This window comes from Haemaphysalis longicornis, unplaced genomic scaffold, assembly GCF_048455015.1.
Source record: "Haemaphysalis longicornis isolate Haplotype H1 unplaced genomic scaffold, Haemaphysalis longicornis Haplotype H1 scaffold_11, whole genome shotgun sequence".
NCBI lineage: Eukaryota > Metazoa > Arthropoda > Arachnida > Ixodida > Ixodidae > Haemaphysalis > Haemaphysalis longicornis.
Window position 1 is genome coordinate 65,937,483 of NW_027526214.1, and position 8,324 is coordinate 65,945,806.

Sequence of the window (8,324 nt, forward strand, 5' to 3'; positions counted from 1 at the left end):
ACCTCATGCTACTAAACGCCCCACAGAAGAATGTTTTTTTGCTGAGGGAATTATTTGTGTGAATTAACTTTGAATACTCTTGTTGCTCATTGCGCATATCTCGCGCACCCCGTGTCATTCAACACACTGTTCGGTGCCTCAGTAGCGTGATCCAAGTAATAGCCAGATAGTTGTTGGCTAACGGCCTTCGGAGCGCTTCTTTCGAGGAAACTGACGTTATCGACAAAAGCATCATCATTATGGTTCTCCGCCAAAAACCTGAAGCTACTAAACGGCTTAAAGCAAAATTTTTTTTCTGTGGGCAGTATTTGTGTCAATCCACGTTGATTACTGTTGTTCCTATTTTCGCATATTCCGCGCTCCCCGTGTCATTCAACACACTGTTCGGTGCCTCCGTAGCGTGATCCAAGAAATATCATGGCAGTTGTTGGCTAACGGCCTTCGGAGCGCTTCTTTCGAGGACACTGAAGTTATCGACAAAAGCCGCATCATTATGGTTCTCCTCCAAAAACCTGAAGCTACTAAACGGCCTACAGCAGATTTTTTTTCCTGTGGGCAGTATTTGTGTCGATCCACGTTGATTACTCTTGTTGCTAATTTCGCATATTCCGCGCGTCCCGTGTCATTCAACACACTGTTCTGTGCCTCCGTAGCGTGATCCAAGAAATAGCCTGGGAGTTGTTTGGCTAACGGCTTTCGGAACGCTTCCATCGAGGACACTTACGTTATCGACAAAATCCGCATCCCTATGGTTCTTCTCCAAAAAGCTGAAGCTACTAAACGGCCTAAAGCAGAATTTTTTTTTTGTTGGCAGTATTTGTGTCAATCCACGTTGATTTCTCTTGTTGCAAATTTCGCAAATTCCGCGCACCCCGTGTCATTCAACACACTGTTCGGTGCCTCCGTTGCGTGATCCAAGAAAAACCTGGTAGTTGTTGGCTAACGGCCTTCGGAGCGCTTCTTTCGAGGAAAGTGACGTTATCGACATAAGCGTCATCATTATGGTTCACCTCCAAAAACCTCAAGCTACTAAACGCCCTACAGAAGAATTTTTTTTTCTGAGGGCATTATTTGTGTGAATCAACATTGAATACTCTTATTGCTCATTTTGCATATTGCGCGCACCCCGTGTCATTCAACACACTGTTCGGTGCCTCAGTAGCCTGATCCAAGAAATAGCCTGTTAGTTGTTGGCTAACGGCCTTCGGAGCGCTTTTTTTCGAGGACACTTACGTTATTGACAAACGCCGCATCAATATGGTTCTCCTCCAAAAACCTCAGGCTACTAAACGCCCCACAGAAGAATTTTTTTTCTGAGGGAATTATTTGTGTGAATCAACTTTGAATACTCTTGTTGCTCATTTCGCATATTCCCCGCACCCCGTGTCAATCAACACTGTTCGGTGCCTCAGTAGCCTGATCCAAGAAAAAGCCTGTTGGTTGTTGGCTAACGGCTTACGGAGCGCTTTTTTTCGAGTACACTCACGTTTGACAAACGCCGCATCAATATGGTTCTCCTGTAAAAACCTCAAGCTACTAAACGCCCTACAGAAGAATTTTTTTTTCTGGGGGCATTATTTGTGTGAATCAATATTGAATACTCTTGTTGCTCATTTTGCATATTTCGCGCACCCCGTGTCATTCAACACACTGTTCAGTGCCTCAGTAGCGTGTTAGTTGTTTGCTAACGCCCTTCAGAGCGCTTTTTTTCTAGGACACTTTCATGTTTGACAAACGCCGCATCATTATGGTTCTCCTCCAAAAACCTCAAGCTACTAAACGCCCTACAGAAGAATTTTTTTCTGAGGGCATTATTCGTGTGAATCAATATTGAATACTCTTGTTGCTCATTGCGCATATTTCACGCACCCCGTGTCATTCAACACACTGTTCGGTGCCTCAGTAGCGTGATCCAAGTAATAGCCAGATAGTTGTTGGCTAACGGCCTTCGGAGCGCTTCTTTCGAGGAAACTGACGTTATCGACAAAAGCATCATCATTATGGTTCTCCTGCAAAAACCTGAAGCTATAAATGCCCTACAGAATAATTTTTTTTTCTAAGGGCATTATTTCTGTGAATCAACATTGAATACTCTTGTTGCTCATTTTGCATATTTCGCGCACCCCGTGTCATTCAACGCACTGTTCGGTGCCTCATTAGCCTGATCCAAGACATAGCCTGTTAGTTGTTGGCTAACGGCCTTCGGAGCGCTTTTTTTCGAGTACACTTACGTTATTGACAAACGCCGCATCAATATGGTTCTCCTCCAAAAACCTCATGCTACTAAACGCCCCACAGAAGAATGTTTTTTTGCTGAGGGAATTATTTGTGTGAATTAACTTTGAATACTCTTGTTGCTCATTGCGCATATTTCGTGCACCCCGTGTCATTCAACACACTGTTCGGTGCCTCAGTAGCGTGATCCAAGTAATAGCCAGATAGTTGTTGGCTAACGGCCTTCGGAGCGCTTCTTTCGAGGAAACTGACGTTATCGACAAAAGCATCATCATTATGGTTCTCCGACAAAAACCTGAAGCTACTAAACAGCTTAAAGCAAAATTTTTTTCTGTGGGCAGTATTTGTGTCAATCGACGTTGATTACTGTTGTTCCTATTTTCGCATATTCCGCGCTCCCCGTGTCATTCAACACACTGTTCGGTGCCTCCGTAGCGTGATCCAAGAAATATCATGGTAGTTGTTGGCTAACGGCCTTCGGAGCGCTTCTTTCGAGGACATTGAAGTTATCGACAAAAGCCGCATCATTATGGTTCTCCTCCAAAAACCTGAACCTACTAAACGGCCTAAAGCAGATTTTTCTTTTGTTGGCAGTATTTGTGTCAATCCACGTTGATTTCTCTTGTTGCAAATTTCGCAAATTCCGCGCACCCCGTGTCCTTCAACACACTGTTCGGTGCCTCCGTTGCGTGATCCAAGAAAAACCTGGTAGTTGTTGGCTAACGGCTTTCGGAGCGCTTCTTTCGAGGAAAGTGACGTTATCGACATAAGCGTCATCATTATGGTTCACCTCCAAAAACCTCAAGCTACTAAACGCCCTACAGAAGAATTTTTTTTCTGAGGGCATTATTTGTGTGAATCAACATTGAAATCTCTTATTGCTCATTTGCATATTCCGCACGCCCCGTGTCATTCAACACACTGTTCGGTGCCTCAGTAGCCTGATCCAAGAAATAGCCTGTTGTTGGCTAACGGCCTTCGGAGCGCTTTTTTTTCGAGGACACTTACGTTATTGACAAACGCCGCATCAATATGGTTCTCCTCGAAAAACCTCAGGCTACTAAACGCCCCACAAAAGAATTTTTTTTCTGAGGGAATTATTTGTGTGAATCAACTTTGAATACTCTTGTTGCTCATTTCGCATATTTCGCGCACCCCGTGTCATTCAACACACTGTTCGGTGCCTCAGTAGCGTGATCCAAGAAAAACCTGGTAGTTGTTGGCTAACGGCCTTCGGAGCGCTTTTTTTCGAGTACACTTACGTTATTGACAAACGCCGCATCAATATGGTTCTCCTCCAAAAACCTCAAGCTACTAAACGCAATACAGAAGAATGTTTTTTTCGGAGGGAATTATTTTTTTGAATCAACTTTGAATACTCTTGTAGCTCATTTCGCATATTTCGCGCACCCCGTGTGATTCAACACACTGTTCGGTGCCTCCGTAGCGTGATCCAAGAAAAACCTGGTAGTAGTTGGCTAACGGCCTTCGGAGCGCTTTTTTTCGAGTATACTTACGTTATTGACAAACGCCGCATCAATATGGTTCTCCTCCAAAAACCTCAAGCTACTAAACGCAATACAGAAGAATGTTTTTTTCTGAGGGAATTATTTGTGTCAATCAACTTTGAATACTCTTGTTGCTCATTTCGCATATTTCGCGCACCCCGTGTCATTCAACACACTGATCGGTGCCTCAGTAGCGTGATCCAAGAAATAGACTGTTAGTTGTTGGCTAACGGCCTTCGGAGAGCGTTTTTTTTTCTAGGACACTTACGTGTTTGACAAACGCCGCATCATATGGTACTCCTCCAAAAACCTTAAGCAACTAAACGCCCTACAGAAGAATTTTTTTCGGTGGGCATTATTTGTGTGAATCAACATTGATTACTCTTGTTGCTCATTTCGCATAGTCCCCGCACCCCGTGTCAATCAGCACTGTTCGGTGCCTCAGTAGCGTGTTAGTTGTTTGCTAACGGCCTTCGGAGTGCTTTTATTTCTAGGACACTTTCATGTTTGACAAACGCCGCATCATTATGGTTCTCCTCCAAAAACCTCAAGCTACTAAACGCCCTACAGAAGAATTTTTTTCTGAGGGTATTATTCGTGTGAATCAATATTGAATACTCTTGTTGCTCATTTTGCATATTTCGCGCACCCCGTGTCATTCAACACACTGTTCGGTGCCTCAGTAGGGTGATCCAAGAAATAGCCTGTTAGTTGTTTGCTAACGGCCTTCGGAGCGCTTTTTTTTCTAGGACACTTACGTGTTTGATAAACGCCGCATCATTATGGTTCTCCTGCAAAAACCTGAAGCTATAAATGCCCTACAGAAAAATTTTTTTTCTGAGGGCATTATTTCTATGAATCAACATTGAATACTCTTGTTGCTCATTTTGCATATTTCGCGCACCCCGTGTCATTCAACACACTGTTCGGTGCCTCAGTAGCCTGATCCAAGACATAGCCCGTTAGTTTTTGGCTAACGGCCTTCGGAGCGCTTTTTTTCGAGTACACTTACGTTATTGACAAACGCCGCATCAATATGGTTCTCCTCCAAAAACCTCATGCTACTAAACGCCCCACAGAAGAATGTTTTTTTGCTGAGGGAATTATTTGTGTGAATTAACTTTGAATACTCTTGTTGCTCATTGCGCATATCTCGCGCACCCCGTGTCATTCAACACACTGTTCGGTGCCTCAGTAGCGTGATCCAAGTAATAGCCAGATAGTTGTTGGCTAACGGCCTTCGGAGCGCTTCTTTCGAGGAAACTGACGTTATCGACAAAAGCATCATCATTATGGTTCTCCGCCAAAAACCTGAAGCTACTAAACGGCTTAAAGCAAAATTTTTTTTCTGTGGGCAGTATTTGTGTCAATCGACGTTGATTACTGTTGTTCCTATTTTCGCATATTCCGCGCTCCCCGTGTCATTCAACACACTGTTCGGTGCCTCCGTAGCGTGATCCAAGAAATATCATGGTAGTTGTTGGCTAACGGCCTTCGGAGCGCTTCTTTCGAGGACACTGAAGTTATCGACAAAAGCCGCATCATTATGGTTCTCCTCCAAAAACCTGAAGCTACTAAACGGCCTAAAGCAGATTTTTTTTCCTGTGGGCAGTATTTGTGTCGATCCACGTTGATTACTCTTGTTGCTAATTTCGCATATTCCGCGCGTCCCGTGTCATTCAACACACTGTTCTGTGCCTCCGTAGCGTGATCCATGAAATAGCCTGGGAGTTGTTTGGCTAACGGCTTTCGGAACGCTTCCATCGAGGACACTTACGTTATCGACAAAATCCGCATCCCTATGGTTCTCCTCCAAAAAGCTGAAGCTACTAAACGGCCTAAAGCAGAATTTTTTTTTGTTGGCAGTATTTGTGTCAATCCACGTTGATTTCTCTTGTTGCAAATTTCGCAAATTCCGCGCACCCCGTGTCATTCAACACACTGTTCGGTGCCTCCGTTGCGTGATCCAAGAAAAACCTGGTAGTTGTTGGCTAACGGCCTTCGGAGCGCTTCTTTCGAGGAAAGTGACGTTATCGACATAAGCGTCATCATTATGGTTCACCTCCAAAAACCTCAAGCTACTAAACGCCCTACAGAAGAATTTTTTTTTTCTGAGGGCATTATTTGTGTGAATCAACATTGAATACTCTTATTGCTCATTTTGCATATTGCGCGCACCCCGTGTCATTCAACACACTGTTCGGTGCCTCAGTAGCCTGATCCAAGAAATAGCCTGTTAGTTGTTGGCTAACGGCCTTCGGAGCGCTTTTTTTTAGAGGACACTTACGTTATTGACAAACGCCGCATCAATATGGTTCTCCTCCAAAAACCTCAGGCTACTAAACGCCCCACAGAAGAATTTTTTTTCTGAGGGAAATATTTGTGTGAATCAACTTTGAATACTCTTGTTGCTCATTTCGCATATTCCCCGCACCCCGTGTCAATCAACACTGTTCGGTGCCTCAGTAGCCTGATCCAAGAAAAAGCCTGTTGGTTGTTGGCTAACGGCTTACGGAGCGCTTTTTTTCGAGTACACTCACGTTTGACAAACGCCGCATTAATATGGTTCTCCTGTAAAAACCTCAAGCTACTAAACGCCCTACAGAAGAATTTTTTTTTCTGGGGGCATTATTTGTGTGAATCAATATTGAATACTCTTGTTGCTCATTTTGCATATTTCGCGCACCCCGTGTCATTCAACACACTGTTCAGTGCCTCAGTAGCGTGTTAGTTGTTTGCTAACGCCCTTCAGAGCGCTTTTTTTCTAGGACACTTTCATGTTTGACAAACGCCGCATCATTATGGTTCTCCAAAAACCTCAAGCTACTAAACGCCCTACAGAAGAATTTTTTTCTGAGGGCATTATTCGTGTGAATCAATATTGAATACTCTTGTTGCTCATTGCGCATATTTCGCGCACCCCGTGTCATTCAACACACTGTTCGGTGCCTCAGTAGCGTGATCCAAGTAATAGCCAGATAGTTGTTGGCTAACGGCCTTCGGAGCGCTTCTTTCGAGGAAACTGACGTTATCGACAAAAGCATCATCATTATGGTTCTCCTGCAAAAACCTGAAGCTATAAATGCCCTACAGAATAATTTTTTTTTCTAAGGGCATTATTTCTGTGAATCAACATTGAATACTCTTGTTGCTCATTTTGCATATTTCGCGCACCCCGTGTCATTCAACACACTGTTCGGTGCCTCATTAGCCTGATCCAAGACATAGCCTGTTAGTTGTTGGCTAACGGCCTTCGGAGCGCTTTTTTTCGAGTACACTTACGTTATTGACAAACGCCGCATCAATATGGTTCTCCTCCAAAAACCTCATGCTACTAAACGCCCCACAGAAGAATGTTTTTTTGCTGAGGGAATTATTTGTGTGAATTAACTTTGAATACTCTTGTTGCTCATTGCGCATATTTCGTGCACCCCGTGTCATTCAACACACTGTTCGGTGCCTCAGTAGCGTGATCCAAGTAATAGCCAGATAGTTGTTGGCTAACGGCCTTCGGAGCGCTTCTTTCGAGGAAACTGACGTTATCGACAAAAGCATCATCATTATGGTTCTCCGCCAAAAACCTGAAGCTACTAAACAGCTTAAAGCAAAATTTTTTTTCTGTGGGCAGTATTTGTGTCAATCGACGTTGATTACTGTTGTTCCTATTTTCGCATATTCCGCGCTCCCCGTGTCATTCAACACACTGTTCGGTGCCTCCGTAGCGTGATCCAAAAAATATCATGGTAGTTGTTGGCTAACGGCCTTCGGAGCGCTTCTTTCGAGGACATTGAAGTTATCGACAAAAGCCGCATCATTATGGTTCTCCTCCAAAAACCTGAAGCTACTAAACGGCCTAAAGCAGATTTTTTTTACTGTGGGCAGTATTTGTGTCAATCCACGTTGATTACTCTTGTTGTTAATTTCGCATATTCCGCGCGTCCCGTGTCATTCAACACACTGTTCTGTGCCTCCGTAGCGTGATCCAAGAAATAGCCTGGGAGTTGTTTGGCTAACGGCTTTCGGAACGCTTCCATCGAGGACACTTACGTTATCGACAAAATCCGCATCCCTATGGTTCTCCTCCAAAAAGCTGAAGCTACTAAACGGCCTAAAGCAGAATTTTTTTTTTGTTGGCAGTATTTGTGTCAATCCACGTTGATTTCTCTTGTTGCAAATTTCGCGAATTCCGCGCACCCCGTGTCATTCAACACACTGTTCGGTGCCTCCGTTGCGTGATCCAAGAAAAACCTGGTAGTTGTTGGCTAACGGCCTTCGGAGCGCTTCTTTCGAGGAAACTGACGTTATCGACAAAAGCATCATCATTATGGTTCTCCGCCAAAAACCTGAAGCTACTAAACAGCTTAAAGCAAAATTTTTTTTCTGTGGGCAGTATTTGTGTCAATCGACGTTGATTACTGTTGTTCTTATTTTCGCATATTCCGCGCTCCCCGTGTCATTCAACACACTGTTCGGTGCCTCCGTAGCGTGATCCAAGAAATATCATGGTAGTTGTTGGCTAACGGCCTTCGGAGCGCTTCTTTCGAGGACACTGAAGTTATCGACAAACGCCGCATCAATATG